Raw genomic sequence first — 17,712 nt, forward strand, 5'->3', positions numbered from 1 at the left:
AAGACATATCTTTTAGTGTTGACTCTATTGCTTGTTATATCTTTGATCGTGAATCCCCAAAAGTTAAAAATACACCAGAAAATGTCTGATGTTTAAAAGGAATAGCTATGATAGCACATTTTTAATCCATAGCATATGGACTTACCGTCTGCCAGGTACACCTGAGAGTTAACAAGATGTGATGGTAAAGAAGGTGAACATTAGAAAAATGATTAAACATTACAAGTTTAGTTCAAATCACACATGTCTATGTGCATCTCAAATTTTCAATTAGAAAGAATATAAGGGTATTCTTTTCACCAAAACTTCATTTAATAATAAAGACAGAAGCAACTTATATTTTAATCCAAGTATTTTTTAAACATATGGGAAACATAAAAAGTATAGGAAAAAAGGAAAAATGAATAGAGAAAAATGAGTACTATATGGTTTTAATATAATAATTTTTAGAATATACTGAGATTAAATGATTGTGAAGGAGTCTAGATTTCCAAAATTTAAAACATGACATGTCAGCAAGAACAAACCAGCAATCCCCATAACACCCACAGACCCTCTGAAGGAAGCAGACTGCTCCTGCAGGACCCAGGAGACACAGCCAAAATTGTGAGCCCCAAAAGTGGAGGTGGGAAAGACATGCTGACATGGTTATATGTTGAGAAAGAAACTGTTATTCTAAAATCAGTTATATTCCTACAGCAAAAGAAATTGTTGTAGAAGTCTTTCATGATTGTGATAGAAACCCTGTTGTAAAGATGAGATTAAAAAAGAAAATTTTTCATAATAATGCCACTCCTAAATCATAAGCCACATAGTAGACTAAATGATGATTTTCCAAAGCTGCATCCTGACAAAAATTTCCAGAAGCTGTAAATTCGCGAGCTTGCAAGATAAAAAGGAATTTCCAGGTGTAATTAAGTAAAGGATTGTGAGATGGAAAGATGATCTTGGATTGTCCTGGTGGGCACAATATAATCATGAAGGTATTAATATATAAAAGGGAGGTATGAGAATCAGAGTTTTGTAGTGGATGATTTGAATACAGAAAAACGGTTTGGAAGAATGCGAAGAACTCATTATGGGCCAAGAAAAAAGGACAGACTCTATCAGCTGAAAAAGATGAGAACAGATGTCTCCCTAGAGCCTCGAGAAGAAACACAGACGTTTTAACACCTTGATTTTACACTTTCTGACTCCAGGGCTGTAAGAGAATGAATTTGTGTTATTTAAGACAGTAAAGATGTGGTAATTTGTTACATCTGTATTAATAAATTAAAACCGACTCAAATAGTATTTTATGTTATGATTCATAAATACATATGTATGGCTTATAGTAATTTAAATACATACTATGCATTTCTGGATAAATCAGGCAATTTTATGCACATACTTGATTAGGCATACTTATATACACATACTTGCTACAGATGGTAACATGTTTAAAAATATGGAGGGGTGTGTGTATGTGTATACACACAAAAAGTTTCTTTCTCAATGTATAACCATGTCGACATCCCTTTCTCACTTCCGCAGTTGTGACACTCAGAGTTTTGGAGAGGTCTTCCGGGTCCTGCAGGAGCAGTCTACTTCCTTCAGATGGTCTGTGGGTCCTCTTGGGATTGCTGGTTTGTTCTTGCTAACATGCTGTATATACAAACACACACATAAGAATCATAAGAATATGTAGATATTCACATGCATATGTGTGTGATGCAGGAGTAAGTGTAGGGTAATATTACCTACACTACTTTTTGAATTTTTTTTTTTTAGACACAAGGTCTTCCTATACCATCTAGGCTGGAGTGCAGAGGCATGATCATAGCTCAATGCAGCCTCAAATTCCTGGGCTCAAGTGATCCTTCTGTCTCAGTCTCTGGAGCTGCGTCTACAGACACATGCCACCACATGTGGCTAAATTTTTCTCTTTCATTGTAGGTATGAGATCCTTCTATGTTGCTGAAGCTGGTCTTGAACTCCTAGGCTCAAGCAATCCTCCTGCCTCAGCCTCCCAAAGTGTTAGGATTACAGGCCTGAGCCACTGTGTCTAGCCTGGACATTTTTTTATTAAAGTAAACTTCTGCAGCCAAATGTACAAATACAAACTGTGTAGGTTAGTGAATTATTACAAAGTGAACATACCTCCTACCACCAATTAAAAAACAGAGTATTTAAAGCACATTAGAAATTGTGTCCTTACAATGACTGCTTCTTACTCTGTAGACTGCCTTCATTCTACTATTGTGAATCTATTTAGCTGTATTTCATATTTATATAAGTACATCTGGAGGACATATTATTAAGCATTTGTCTTAGGGAACTCACCAATGTGTTCATAAAATGCATCTATTTGGTATGATGAAGATATGATTCACTCCTTCAGTGCTGTATGGTAACCCAGTGCATTGAAAGAATCAAATTCTCATTGACACTTAGGCTGCTTATATTTGGCTATTAAGATAATGATGCTATACATACATATTGTGCCACCTTCAACACATGTTCTTGATGGTCTGTAATGTATAGATAGATGTTGGCATGGAATTGATGGTTCACAATGAATGGGCAGGTTCAGTTTAGTAGATATTGCCAAGCCAGTTTTCCTGACTTACAGAAATTTATATTTTCCACAGCAATGCATAAGAATTGTATCACATTCGACTCCATACTCAGAATTGTCTATTTATTTTTCAATGTGGCATTGTTGAGTTTATAATGATATTCCACTGGGGCATTATTCAATAAATGTATTTTTACTTTGCTAATTATTTGATTAAAATAATAATTAAGTTCATTATAACAATATATGATGTAACATAACAATTATTATAATATAATATAGTGGAGTATAATTATGTAGTATTTAGTTGATTACTTTCTATTGTTAATTTATTATTAATTCATTATTAATGTATTATATATGTTTACTCAACAAGCTGAGGGCCTTCTATTTTCCATTTCTATCTTCTCTTTGGAAGAGGTTTGGGTTCTCACCCTCTCATTAAAAAAAAAAAGTATATATTTGTACTTGATTAATTGTCTGTCTTCTTCTCATTTGTTTGTAGATGTTCTTTATATATATATTGCCTAGCAGTCCTGTGTTACATGTGCTACAGATCTGTTCTCCCTATTTATAGCTATAATCACTTTTTATTAGCTGTCGCTATTTTGTAAAATTATTTTTAAAATTAAGATAACATAGACGAGGCACAGTGGCTTATGCCTGTAATCCTAGCACTTTGGGAGGCCAAGACAGGTAGATCATTTGATGTCAGGAGTGCAAGACCAGCCTGGCCACCATGGTGAAATCCCATCTCTACTAAAAATAACAAAAATTAGCTGGGTATGGTGGCACTTGCCTGCAGTCTCAGCTACCCAGGTAGCTGAGACAGAAGAATTGCTTGAACCCCAAGGTCGGAGGTTGCAGCAAGCCATTATGACCCAGCTTGGGCAAAAGACCAGACTCTGTCTCAAAAAAAAGATAAAATACAAAATGCATAACATTTATAATTATAGCAATTTGTAAATGTATAGCTAAGCAATGTTTGGTACCTTCACAATTTTGGGCAACCATCAATACAATCCATTCACAGAACAATTTTCATATTGTAAAACTGAAACACTGCATCTATTAAACGAGAACTCCTTAGATCCTCCTCCCAACATCAGCCTCTGAGTACCACCATTATATTTTATTACTCTATGAATTTGACTACTCTGGGTATCTCATATAAGTAGAATCCTATGGTATTTCTGTTTGTCCATTTGTTTGTTTTAGTATGGCATATTTCACCTTCTATGGTGTCCTTAAGATTTATCCATGTTATAGCATGTGCCAGAATTCCCTTCCATTTTAAAGCTGAATAATGTATTATTGTATGTATAGATCACATGCACTACTCATTCACTGATAGGCAATTAGGTAGCTTCCATAGACATTTCTCCAAGGAGGTATGGAAATAACCAAAGAGCTCATAAACAGAAGCTCAGTAGCACTAATCATTAGGGAAGTAAAAATTGAAAACACCATGAGATATTACTTGATAACTATTAAATTGGATATTGTCAAAAGCAACAAATAAAAATCTTAGGAAATAACAAGTGTTGGTAAGGATGTGGAGAAATTGGAACCTTGTATATTACTAGTAGGAATTTAAAAAATGGTGCAGTCACTGTGGAAAACAGATGCTTTTTCAATAAATAGAAAATATAATTACAATATAATCCAGCAATTCCATTTTTCAGAATACACCCAAAATAATTGAAAACAAGGGCATAAATAAACATCTGTACACCACAGCACATAGCCATTTTCAGTATTGTCCTGTATGGTCAGTAGCTGTCTACTATCTATGTGCTTAATGTTTGTGAACAGCTACTACTTTTTGATATGTGAATATTTTGTTCTCTTTCTGTAATCCTTTCATTTTATTTATTTATTTATTTTTTGATAAAGAGTTTCACTCTGTTGCCCAGGATGGAGTGGAGTGGCATGATGCTTGCTCACTACAACCTCCATCTCCCAGGTCCAAGCAATTCTCCTCTCTCAGCCTTGCCAGTAGCTGGAATTACAGGCATGCACCTCCATGCCAGGTGAATTTTTGTATTTTTTACTATAGACAGGGTTTTGCCATACTGACTGGGCTAGTCTTAAACTCCTGGCTCAGGGGATCCAACCACGTCGGCCTTCCAAAGTGCTGGGATTATAGGCATGAGCCACCGCACCCAGCTCATATTTCTCTTAAAGTCTGCTTTACTGGTTAGCTATATGCAGAAAGCTGAAACTGGGTATCTTCCTTACACCTTATACAAAAATTAACTCAAGATGGATTAAAGACTTAAATATAATACCTAAAACTATAAAAACCCTAGAAGAAAACCTAGGCAACACCATTCAGGACATAGGCATGAGCAAAGACTTCATGACTGAAACACCAAAAGCAATGGAACCAATGCCAAAGTTGACAAATGGGATCTAAGTAAACTAAAGAGCTTCTGCACAGCAAAATAAACTATCATTAAAGTCAACAGGCAACCTACAGAATAGGACAAAATTTTTGCAATCTATCCATCTGGCAAAGGGCTAATATCCAAAATCTACTAAGAACTTTAACAAATTTACAAGAAAAAAAACAACCACATCAAAAAGTGGGTGAAGGATATCAACAGACAATTCTCAAAATAAGACATTTATGCATCCAATAAACATATTTTTAAAATCTCATTATCACTGGTTGTTAAAGAAATGCAAATCAAAACCGCAGTGAGATACCATCTCACACCAGTTACAATGATAATCATTAAAAAGTTAGGAAATAACAGGCCGGGCACAGTGACTCATGCCTGCAATCTCAGCACTTTGGGAGGCTGAGGTGGGTGGATCACGAGGCCAGGGGATCCAGACCATATTGGCTAACATGGTGAAACCCCGTCTCTACTAAAAATTCAAAAATTAGCCAGGCATGGTGGCAGACGCCTGTAGTCTCAGCTACTCGGAAGGCTGAGGCAGAAGAATGGCCTGAACCTGGGAGGCAGAGCTTACAGTGAGCTGAGATTGTGCCACTGCACTCCAGCCTGGGTAACAGAGTGAGACTCTGTCTCAAAAAAAAAAAAAAAAAAAAAAGGGAACAGCAGATGTAGGAGAGGATGTGGAGAAATAAGAACACTTTTACACTGTTGGTGGGATTGCCAATTAACTCAACCATTATGGAAGACCGAGTGGCAATTCCTCAAGGATCTAGAACTAGAAATAACATTTGTCCCAGCAATCCCATTACTGTTTATATAACCAAAGGATTATAAATCATTCTACTGTAAAGACACATGCACGTATATGTTTATTGTGGCACTATTCACAATAGCAAAGACTTGGAGCCAACCCAAATGCCCATTAATGATAGATAGGATAAAGAAAATGTGGCAAATATGCACCATGGAATACTATGCAGCCATAAAAAAGATGACTTCATGTCCTTTGCAGGGACATGGATGAAGCTGGAAACCATCATTCTCAGCAAACTAACACAAGAACAGAAAACCAAACACCACATGTTCTCAGTCGAAAGTGGGAGTTGAACAATGAAAACATATGGACACAGGGAGGTGAACATCACACACCAGGTCCTGTCAGGGGCTGGGGGTCTATGGGAGGGATAGCATTGGGAGGGATAGCATTAGGAGAAATACCTAATGTAGATGACGAGTCATTGGTTGCAGCAAACCACCATGGCACGTGTATACTCATGTAACAAATGTGCAAGTTCTCCACATATACCCAAGAACCTAAAGTATAATAAACTAGAAGAACAGTCTGCTTTGACAGATATTAATGTGACAAAGTCAGTTATATTATTTAGAGCTGAAAATCCATTCTACTTTTCACTATTTTAGTCTGAATTAGTTTGTATTTTAGGAATGCCTCTGGTAAGCAGCATCTGTTAGTTTTTGTTGATTTTAATCCACAGTCAGTTAGAGATATTATGGCTCTGTAGCAGATAACCTCAAATTCTCATGGGATTTGTGGATAAGGACTTCAGGCACAGCAGTGTGCACTGTCATATAGCAGCCTCAGTTGGGAAGTGTGGTGTCAGGGGTCACGTGATAGCTGGGCTGAAGGCTTGGTCATGAGATGAGTTAAAGATGAGAACATCCAATCTGAGCTGTTTTCTGTGTCCTCTCCATTTGACATGTTTTCCCTACAGCATTAATAGATATTCTTCCTATAAGTAGGTTCAGGGTCTCAAGTGCAAAATTTCCGCAGACCGTAGGGAAGTTTCCCTACATGACTCAGACTCAAAAATAACAGTCTCACTTCCAACCTGAAGAACTCGCCAAGATTCATGGGAATGGAATCTGATTTCATCTCATGATCAACATGTAATAAATTCATATTGTAGGAGACAATATGGAATGGAAGATGTAGTTAAGGACCTCTATGGAAACTACAATTAGCCACACAGTTTAACATTTGCTTTCTTGTATTTAGAGCATTAAATCTATGTATATTAAAACTAATTATTGATATATTGGTTTTTAATTATCATTTAATTTATCCCTAGCCTCCATCAATTCAAACTCCTTTATTTCTTCATTTCTTGATGCTTTTGAAAAATTGCATTTTATTGATTTATTTTTTCATGCTATCTTCTTCAAAGTTATGCTGTACAAAACTTAAACGACTATTTTGTGTTTGGCATAGAGAAGAGGAACTTGTGTAATGATACACTACTTCTTCCCACATAATGCAAAGATCTGACACCACATCAACAAAATTTGTTTATTTCTCAATTATATCTACATTTTAAAACCCAAAAGCCAATAGTATTATTACATAAATATTCATGAATACACACATATAAATGTGTGCATTTTATACATATACTAATGTTATACCATGATATATTTTAGCTTGCTATATATCAATGACATATTATGATATGTAACAATTATGTATCAATTTTACACACACACACATGCACACACCCCACCACTATTTTTATCCTATAATTTTCCTCCACCTCTCAAAAACTATTCTCTAAGAGAGTTTTCTTTCTGCCTGAATTATTACTTTCAGTGAAAATCTACAGTTGATTAAGTTCCTTGAGTTTTTTCTTTAGAAATGTCTTTTCTCACTGTTTTTTCTGAAGAGTATTTAAAATGGGTACAGAATTCTAGGTTGAAAATTACTTTCTTCTTTCTTTCATTCCAATTTCTTCTTGGCTCCACTTGTTCTGTTGAGAGGTGATGTATAAATTTCATAGTTGTTCTTCTTGAGTCCTGGTGTTTAAGACCAGCCTGGGCAACACTTGGTTTTAAACAAGTTTTTATTCAAAAACAAAAAAACTTGGCTTGTGTGGTGGTGCACAGCTGTGGTTCTAGCTACTTAGGAGGCTGAGGTGGGAGGACTGCTTAAGTCTAAGATGTTGAGGCTGCAGTAAGCTGTGATCATTTCACTTTACCCAGGTCTAGGAGACAAAGAAAGACCCTATTTAAAAAAATACACACATACACATGCAATTAAAAAAAAGAATTGATGTTTGTTTAAGGCAGAAAGGGCAAGTAAGAAAATTTCCAACTTTTCAGAAATCGCCCTGAGTTTTCCTAAATGTAAGGCTATTTGGCTCACTAATTATTTATAGAACATGTACAAACTGAGGATAAACTATTTATAAAATTAAATTTAAAAGAGGGTCTACTGAATGAAATATATTATTCAGAAATTTATGTAAGACTATTGAAAAACAAGAATTATAACTATAAAACTGATTTACTCACAGATTTTAAAACTTCTATTGCTTAAAGATATACATTTCTTTAAAGGCTTATTTATACATATATTTTTACTTAAATGTCTTCCTATCTGAACCCAGATAAATATAGAAAAATTCAGCATAGTAGAAAAAAGCATTTCACTCACCAACAGAATTTTCCTCTACATATGTTAAACTTTCTTTTCCAAGTCAATGAAATTATTAATTTTTCTACAGCATTTTCCTGAACAAAATGTGTTTTTCTCACTTTGTGGAAGGCGAAATGGGAATTCTCAAATACTACCATGAAGAACAATATTGCAATATGTACCAAAAACCTGTTAAATGCTCATGTGTCTCAGCAAATGATTTCAATTCTTTTGATATATATCAAAGAACTGATATAGATTTCAAAAAAAAATTAAAAAGATGTTTAATGCTTTTAGTGGGTGTTGTAGATGTCAGTGATCCAAAAAAAGAAAAAAAAAATTGAATGTTGAATTATAAGGGATTTTATATGTAATTTTGCTATGATTACCTCATGGAAGAATATTTAACCATTAAGGTGATATATAATAACATAGAAAAATTTTGTTAATATAAAGTGGCTAAAAACAGGGTATGTAGTTATATGGATAAAAGGAATACACACATGCACACACGCACACACACACGTGCATTTACATAAAACAACATGACTCATATTTAAAAAGAGAACTATGGGCCGGGCCCAGTGGCTCATGCCTGTATTCACAACACTATGGGAGGCTGAGGTGGGCCAATCACTTGAGGCCAGGAGTTTGAGACCAGCCTAGGCAACATGGCAAAATGGCATCTCCACTAAAAATACAAAAATTAGCTGGATGGAGTGGCACACCTGTAATTCCCAAGGCTGAGGCTGAAGAATCACTTGAACCTAGCTGGTGGAGGTAGCCGTGAGCTGAGATTGCACCACTGCACTCCAGCCTGGGAAACAAAGTGAGACTCTGTCTCAAAAATACATACATACATACATACATACATACATACATACATACATACATACACACACACATATAAAAGTAAATTAAAACTATGTAAAAATAATACCAGCTACATTTACAAAAAAATGTTAATAATGAAGTGTTTTGAATTATGCCAGTATGAGTAGTTCTTAAAATGTTTCCCAAATTCTCTCACTTCCTTAAGCTCCTCCTCGACACATATCCTGAATCCTGCCTGTTTCCTCCCTGTGGATGACTCCATTCTGTTTTTGGTTCCTTGAGTACATTCTCCAGAGAGCATCCAGAATGACTGTTGAGCCTGTAATCCTAGTCAGACCACACTCTGGCTTCAACTCAACAGAGTTCATTGTACTCAGAATGAAACGTAGACTTTTTACACTGTCGTGGGATGCGATCCACACCTAGACCCATGACTGGCTCTCTGATCCTCTTCCGACTCCTTTCTTTGTTCAGTGAGCTCCGTCTTAGAGCTTTTCACTTTTCTTGGAATCTTAAAAAGCTTGTCCTATCCTTGAAGACTTTATACTTGCTATTCCTTCTTGTAGAAGAAATCTGTTTCACCCCACATCCAAAAAATTCACATATATGGAATATTCTCTACCTTCGGGTGACAGATTGTAGCTTACTCTCCTGACTATACCACACAAGACAACATTTCTCCTGTCAGTCCTCCCATGGCTGGCTCTATTTTATTTTCTGTCTGGCAGTCATTACTGTCGAAAGTGACACAACTTATTTTTATTGACTAATTACTTTTTCTGTGTATACACCCTTTACTATTATAAAAGAACATGTGATCAGGAATTCATCTGATACATTCTCTAACCTCACTCCTACTTCCTTATGTGATATATAGTCCTTAACAAATATTAAACAAAGGAATGAATTAATGATGAACATGGCTACTTTTATAATAAAAATCGTAATTATTTTAAAAGAAATGCATCCAACAATTGACCAATGCACATTTTTACAAAAGATACCTCTAATGTGAGTTTTCAATGAAAGTAATAAGTTTATTAATGAGAACATAGCAATGGAGTAAAAAGTATAACGTTAAATTAATTATATACTTTTAAAATTTTAATTAATTATAATATAATTATATTAGTAAGAAATTCAGCATGCTTGGTGTGATATAGTATCATCGGTTATAAAAATGTTTTCTAGATAGCTTTAATTTGCAGTTTATAGCAAATGGTCAGCAAATAATTTTTTTATTGTAGAGAGACTTAGAGTAAATATTTTTTAGATTTGTTGGTGATATGATTTCTCTTGAAGTTGCAGTATGTAATTCTGCTGCTACTTTGAAAATGTCAGGATAGACAATAAGTAAGTAAATAGGCATGGCTGAGTTTTCATAAAATTTTATTTACCAAAACCAAAGACAAGATAAATTTGGCTGTAGTTTCCTAACCCCTGTCTTAGAATATTTCTCTTATCATTAAGAGAAATATATATATATTATATATAATATATATATTATATATTAGAATATATGGGTTTGTTTTATACCTATAAGCATTGAGAATACATATATACCTTCTCATATATACACATATGTATATACACGCACACACACATATATAAATTATCTATATCTCTTTAAATAGGAAATTCTCAATGTTTATCTATATAATACAAACATATTCTCAATGATTATCTATATAAAACAACCCATGTACTGTATATATTTTGAAAATAAATAAAATATTTATATAAATATTCTGGAATATATTATAGAATATTTACATAAATATGGTATATACATTATCAATGATTATCTAAACCAAATACATAGGACCACATATATGCATATCAATATTTGTATATCTATCTCTATATCTATAGCTAATGTATATCTGTGTATACCACAATCATATAGATTTAAGGCTAAAATTATATTGTGATAAAATAACATTCCAAAATTAGGTTCAGCATTTTTTTAACTGAAGGTGGATTTCAAGTTTGCCCTTGGGTAGAGCTATTTGTTCTTTCTATTAAACAGAATTCCCATTAAAATAAAAGTGCTTACATTCTGCAGAAGAACTTATCTAAATCATTGGTATCCCCCACCATGAAGAACAGAAGATATCAACTGAACCTACAAATTTAAAATACACAGCTTATCATGTTTCTGTAGAGCAAAGCTTTAGATTTTCACATTCTATCTCACATCCCACCACCCCCAGAGCTTGTTAACACTTCTTATTCCCAGGTGATTTTGCCAAAATGGCACCCAGAAATGTGTTTTTACTGAGCTCCCCAAGAGACTTTCATGAATCTATCCCAACAACAAGCTTTCAGAAATAGCAGCATAGAATATTCATTAGTAAAGTAACAAAAGGCACAGAGATGCCTTGAAATGACTGTAGAAGGGGAATGTGGAAAAATAAGAAGACAAGGAACCATGAGAAAGTGTTATAACAGAGGTCGAGAAAGAAGCCAATGTCAAGTAAGCACTTGTGTTTAGTAACCTCACATGATGCGGAGATGTGGGTAAGGTATGTAAATGTGTCCAATAGATTAAGAGGAAAAGCAATTGCTGGTTACTACTGTTGGAGCTACTTCATTGGAGTGGATGAGATGAAAGCTAGGAGAAAATACATAAGCAAGAGGAGAGAAGAAAATGGGAAATGCTTCCAAGTGCTTTAAGAAACCCAATGGCAAACACATGGAACAGGGATGATGGGTTTTGCTTGTTTGTTTTTGTTGGTTTGCTTGTTTTTTTGTGTGTGACAATCAACCACTTAGGTATTAAGGGAAAGTATTTTTATTGAGAAAGAGATTGAAAAGATGGGAAATAAGACAATATATTGATTAAACCATCATATTTGCAAAACTAGTTTCTTGTGACATGATCTGTCCAAAATAACAGTTCAAAAATTGTGAAGACAAGAGTAATGAGTAGAGATGAGAAATGGCAGAAAGTAAACTATTTTTATAAAGCCTCTAAATTAAAACATATGGTATTGCATCGTTTGAGAAGACTGACAACCAGTAGAACAAAAAAGAAACCCCATAAAGAGACAAATATACATGGGAATTTAGCTTACAAGCAATGTGATAAAAATAACATCACAGATCATGAGAAGAAAACAGGTGACTTTCATCCTTTTGAATTTTGGAGTGGAAAATCCTTTTAAATAAAACTCAAAATCTAATGGCTGTACAAGTTTCAATAAATTTGACTAAGCATTTTTGTAATGCTTTTTATAGCAAAGGACACATAACCAAACCAAACAGTCATCTTGGAAAATGTTTACCAATCACTTTGCAAAGGACTAATCTCCAAAAGACTAATAGAGAGAGAGAGAGAGAGAAATTAATTAAAAGTACACTAATAATTAATTAAAAGAGAAATTATTTAAAAGTACACTAAGATCATTTTTTAACTGTCAGTTTTGCAATCTTAAATTTTTACTTAACCCTCTGTTGCAAGCTCTGAAGTGTGTGTGATTATAATGAGCTACAAAATTAGCTACAATTCAATTCCTACCAAGGTCAATTGGTAAATATCTAAGAATATTACAAGTGTGCCTATACTTGACTCAGAAATCTTACACTAGAAAATTATCCTACTGATACATACACACTTTTATGAAACATAAGCACAAAGTTATTTGTAGTTGCATTTTTAAATAGATAATTGGATACACACATAAATTATTTTCCATATGTATGAAGGAAATTGTTGCTCTAAAAATATGGTATTTAGGAATTACTATGTAGCATCATGATAAGATGGTCAGAATATACTGCTAAGTAAAATAACAAAGGATTAGTAAGTAGAGGACAGAATAAATATATACGACATGTCTTGTGTGGAATGTGGAAAATGAACATGGGCATTTGTAGTTGCTTGAAATTTCACCAAGAATTTTTGGGATGGATTCATAAGACATTAATATATGTAGCTCTACTTGTCTGAGTTGGGGTTTAAGGGAAACAGATGGCACTCTCATGTAAGGATAATTGAGGATGGCTTGATAAAAGGACATGGTGCATACATGTGAGGAAATGAGGAGTGGGAAACTGGATTAGTTACAGCAGGAAGACCTGGTACCCCTATGGGGCCAGTGCAGGAAACAGTTATTAAATTCTGAACATAGGCTGTGGCTGTCAAAAAAAATTGAAAAGAGGGATTTTAGCTTTGCATAAAAGCCCAGAAAACAGCTTCCGGGAATGGATGAGTCAATTTCATAGTCTGCCCAATCTTCTGGTATCTACTGGTCAAACTTAAGCAGAAAACAGAGGGTTGGGGAAGCTTCTCAAAGATGGGCCAGGCTCCAGACAGAAAAGGATAAAGAGTCAATGTCCAGAAATGAGGCAGGGTGCAGAGGCTCATGTATATAATCTCAGAACTTTGGGAAGCAGGAGGATCACTTGAGGTCAGGAGTTCAAGACCTGCCTGGCCAACATGGTGAAACCCTGTCTCTACTAAAAATACAAAAATTAGCTGGGCATGGTGGCATGTGCCTATAATCCCAACTACTTTGGAGGCTGAGGCAGTAGAATTGCTTGATCCTGAGAGGCAGAGGTTGCAATGAACTGAGATCATGCCACTGTACTTTAGCCTGAGTGACAGAACAAGTTTCTGTCACAAAAAAAAAAAAGAGAAGAAAGAAAGAGAAAGAGAAAGAAAGAAAGGGAGAGGAAGGGAGGGAGGGAGTGAGGGAGGGAAGGAGGGAGGGAGGGAAAAGAACAGAACAGAAAAGAAAAGAAAAGAAAAAGTAAAAGAAAAATCTCCAGAAACCAGCTGACAGTGCAGCTGGTTCAGGGCATAGGATACAGGATATGGATTCACAAGTAGGAGAGAGGTTTTTCACTACGAAACATTTCAATATCCCTTGATTTTTTGAAGCATTCGTTGTATCTCTTACCCAAAAATAATTTGTGATGACTCAAAGAATTCTTGTTTGACAGATTATGTTTGCACTGTTCTTTTATTCACTGTTTATGACAAGTTTTCTTGAAGCTTAATGAGATTCTCATGGAAAATTCTTTCCCCAGAACACATACGAATGTGTTGACAGGTTGGACATTTCTAAAGAGGACTTGTCATTCTCTTAACCTGAATTGTCCAAGCCAATGCTGTCTTCAAATGGATTAGTTATCATTTAAGTATATTAAATCTTCCACTGGAAACTACCTTGAAAATCATTTTTTAAAAGTGCATTCTTCTTTTCACAATTCTTATTCAATATGCAATGTAAAAGTTTTATTCTCTTCTAGCATTAGCTAACGTATGGTAAAAACTGGATTTATGTTGTCCATTGCAGTGGCTCATGGCTGTAATACTAACACTTTGGGAGGCCAAGGAGGGAGGATTGCTTGAATCCAGGAGTTCGAGACCAGCCTGGGCAGCATGGCAAAGTCTCACCTCTACACAAAACACAAAAACTAGTCAAGTGTGGTGGCGCATGACTGTAGTCCCAGCAACTTAGGAGGTTGAGGTGGAAGGGTTGTGGTTGCGTGAGCTGGGGAGGCAAAGGCTGCAGTGTGCCAAGATTGCACTGCCACATCCCAGCCTGGGTGGCAGAGTAAAACACTGTATCAAAAAAATAAAATAAATAAAATAAATAGTAAAGAAGCACTAGAAAAAAATTTTCTTCTAGGTCAAAATACTATACATGAAAGCTTTGTTTGTTACACATTTAAAATGGGTATGTTTTGATAAATTAAGCATTCTAAAACCAACCATTTAATAAAAAGTAGTTTAGTGTAGAAAGTCAATATCCAAAGTGATCCTGCCCTGGACATATTTCACTCCATCCCATAGAATATTTGACCAATTCAGAACCTGAAATAAATATCGAAGCTTTCGATTCTATTCACTAAGCCAGAGTAGTATGTAACATAATTTTGCATGATTTCATTCAAAAGTGATTTACTGGGAATGGCGACATATTGAGAAAGCAAAGATAAATGAGATAAACATCCATTTTCTGCTGCTACTATCTGAGTGCAGTAGTCATAAAAATGTGTGACAGTGTAATCAAGAATGCTTCCTTTCCTCCATGCTCTGACTAGATGTTATTACAAATACGTAATTCTACAAAATGGACCAATTTATGATATAGAGCCAAAAGCCAATCTCTTCCTAAAGTATTATATTTCCTTTTGTAGAAATCCTTCAAATTATTCAACGTTCAGACTTGACAGGGTCTAAATGTTACCACCTAATATGTAATCACATTGACAAATTGCTTTTCACTTTTTTATAGGCAGTACTCTGAAAATTATAAATATTGATTCTCATCTGAAGTATTTATACTGAATCACTGAAAGGGAAAAATAAAATGATTCTTGACAAAGATTATGCTATGTTTCCTTAATCAGATTAATTTTAGCATAACAGGTGACTTTTTTACTGTCATGACCCACTGCTTGGTATATTTTAAAAAATCAGTCAAAGCTGGGCACAGCAGCTCATGCCTGTAATCCCAGCACTTTGGGAGGCCTAGGCAGGTGGATCATGAGGTCAGGAGATCGAGACCATCCTGGCTAACATGGTTAAACCCTATCTCTATTAAAAATACAAAAAATTAGCAAAATTAGCTGGATGTGGTGGCAGGCACCTATAGTCCCAGCTACTAGGGAGGCTGAGGCAGGAGAATGGCATGAACCCTCGAGGGAGAGCTTGCAATGAGCCAAGATCCTGCCACTACACTCCAACTTTGGAGACAGAGCGAGACTGTCTCAAAAAACAAAACAAAACAAAACAAAACAAAGTCAAATACATGTAATTTAATCAGGTATGATTTTGTAAACAGTTACAAAAAGGCAAAAGAGGGAAACATATAAATCAAGGCATTAAAAACAGTCTTCACACAGCATATTTCATGATAATGAGAGAAGAACGAAAGAGATCCCCCCACATTGTTCTGTATTGTTTTATACTCAGTACCTGTTTTAAGAAGAAACAAGGAAGTGAAACTAAAGGCAAGCAGCCCGGTGCCAGGCACCAGACCCAAAACCAGACCCAAAACCAGGCCTGAGCCTGCCTGACATTAGCTTGATAGTTAAAATTCAACCCATGACCTAGCAACCGATGTTATCCGTACATTCCAGACATTGTATGGAAGGACATTGTGAAACTTCCCTTTCTGTTCTGTTTCACTCTGACAACCGGTGCATGAAACCCCTGTCACATACTCCCTAGATGGCTCAATCAATCATGACCCTTTCATGTAAAATCTTTAGTATTGTGAGCCCTTAAAAGGGACAGAATTTGTGCACTCAAGAAGCTCGGATTTTGAGATGTTAGTCTGCTGATGCTTCCAGCTGATTAAAGCCACTTCCTCCACTCCCTCAGTGTCTGTGAGGTTTTGTCTGCAGCTCATCCTGCTACATTTCTTGTTTCCCTGATCAGGAAGTGAGGTAACTGACGGACGGCTGAGGCATCCCCTTAGGCAGCTTAGGCCTGCTCTATGGAGCATCCCTGTGGGAGACTCTGGCCTGCCTTAGTGACGTGATCCAAAGAGTGATCCCAGGTAGGCAATTGCCCTGGTGGAATGCCTTGCCAGAGCAGCATGTGCCAGGCCCACATGGAGGATCAATGCAGTGGCTGAACACAAGGGAGGAACTGGCACTTGGAGTCTGGACATCTGAAACTTGGTAAGACTAGTCTTTGAAATTTGCCCACTCCATTTGAGTGGAAGCATGGCCTGATCACCCACAGTGTATCTGTATTGACACTATTGTTCTGGTTTTGACTTTACCTGAATTGCTTGATACTTGGTTTTGGTTTTGACTTGGGCTAATACTCTGATTTTGGTTTGGTATGAATGATAAAGGTGTGTGCGTGCCCTCTTTACCTGTTCTTTGTTATGTGGTGAGTGTGTGGTGTGGGCGTGGTATTTTGTCTGGAGAAAACCTGGGCCAGGTGCAAAGTAAGCCCACCCTGTTGGGAACTATGTTAAAGAATTTCAAGAAAGGATTCAAGGGAGACTATGGAGTCGCTATGACTCCAGGAAAACTTAGAACTTTGTGTGAAATAGATTGGCCAGAATTAGAGGTATGCTGTCCATCAGAAAGAAGCCTGGACAGGTCTCTTGTTTCAAAGGTATGGCAAAAGTAACTGGCAAGCCAGGACACCAAGATCAGTTCCCATATATAGATTTCTGGTTACAGCTAGTTTTAGATCCCCTGCAGTGGTTAAGGGGACAGGCAGCAGCAGTACTAGTAGCAGAGGGACAGTTAGTTAAGGAAAGTTCTCGTTCCACCTGAAGAAGAAAGCCATCCCCTAAAGTTTTGTCTGACCCAGAGCCTGAAGACTTGTGGCAGGAGATGGCACCAACAGTGCCCCTGCCTTACCAAGCAAAGAGACCCCTACTCCTCACCCCACAGCCCCTAGGCCACTCAGAGTAGACAAGAAAGGAAGTGAAGCTGCAGGAGAAACTCCTCCTTTGCCAGCCCATTTATGGCCCAAGAACAGAATCTAAATGCCCCTGAGAGAA

This window comes from Pan paniscus, chromosome Y (genome assembly GCF_029289425.2).
Source record: "Pan paniscus chromosome Y, NHGRI_mPanPan1-v2.0_pri, whole genome shotgun sequence".
Lineage (NCBI taxonomy): Eukaryota > Metazoa > Chordata > Mammalia > Primates > Hominidae > Pan > Pan paniscus.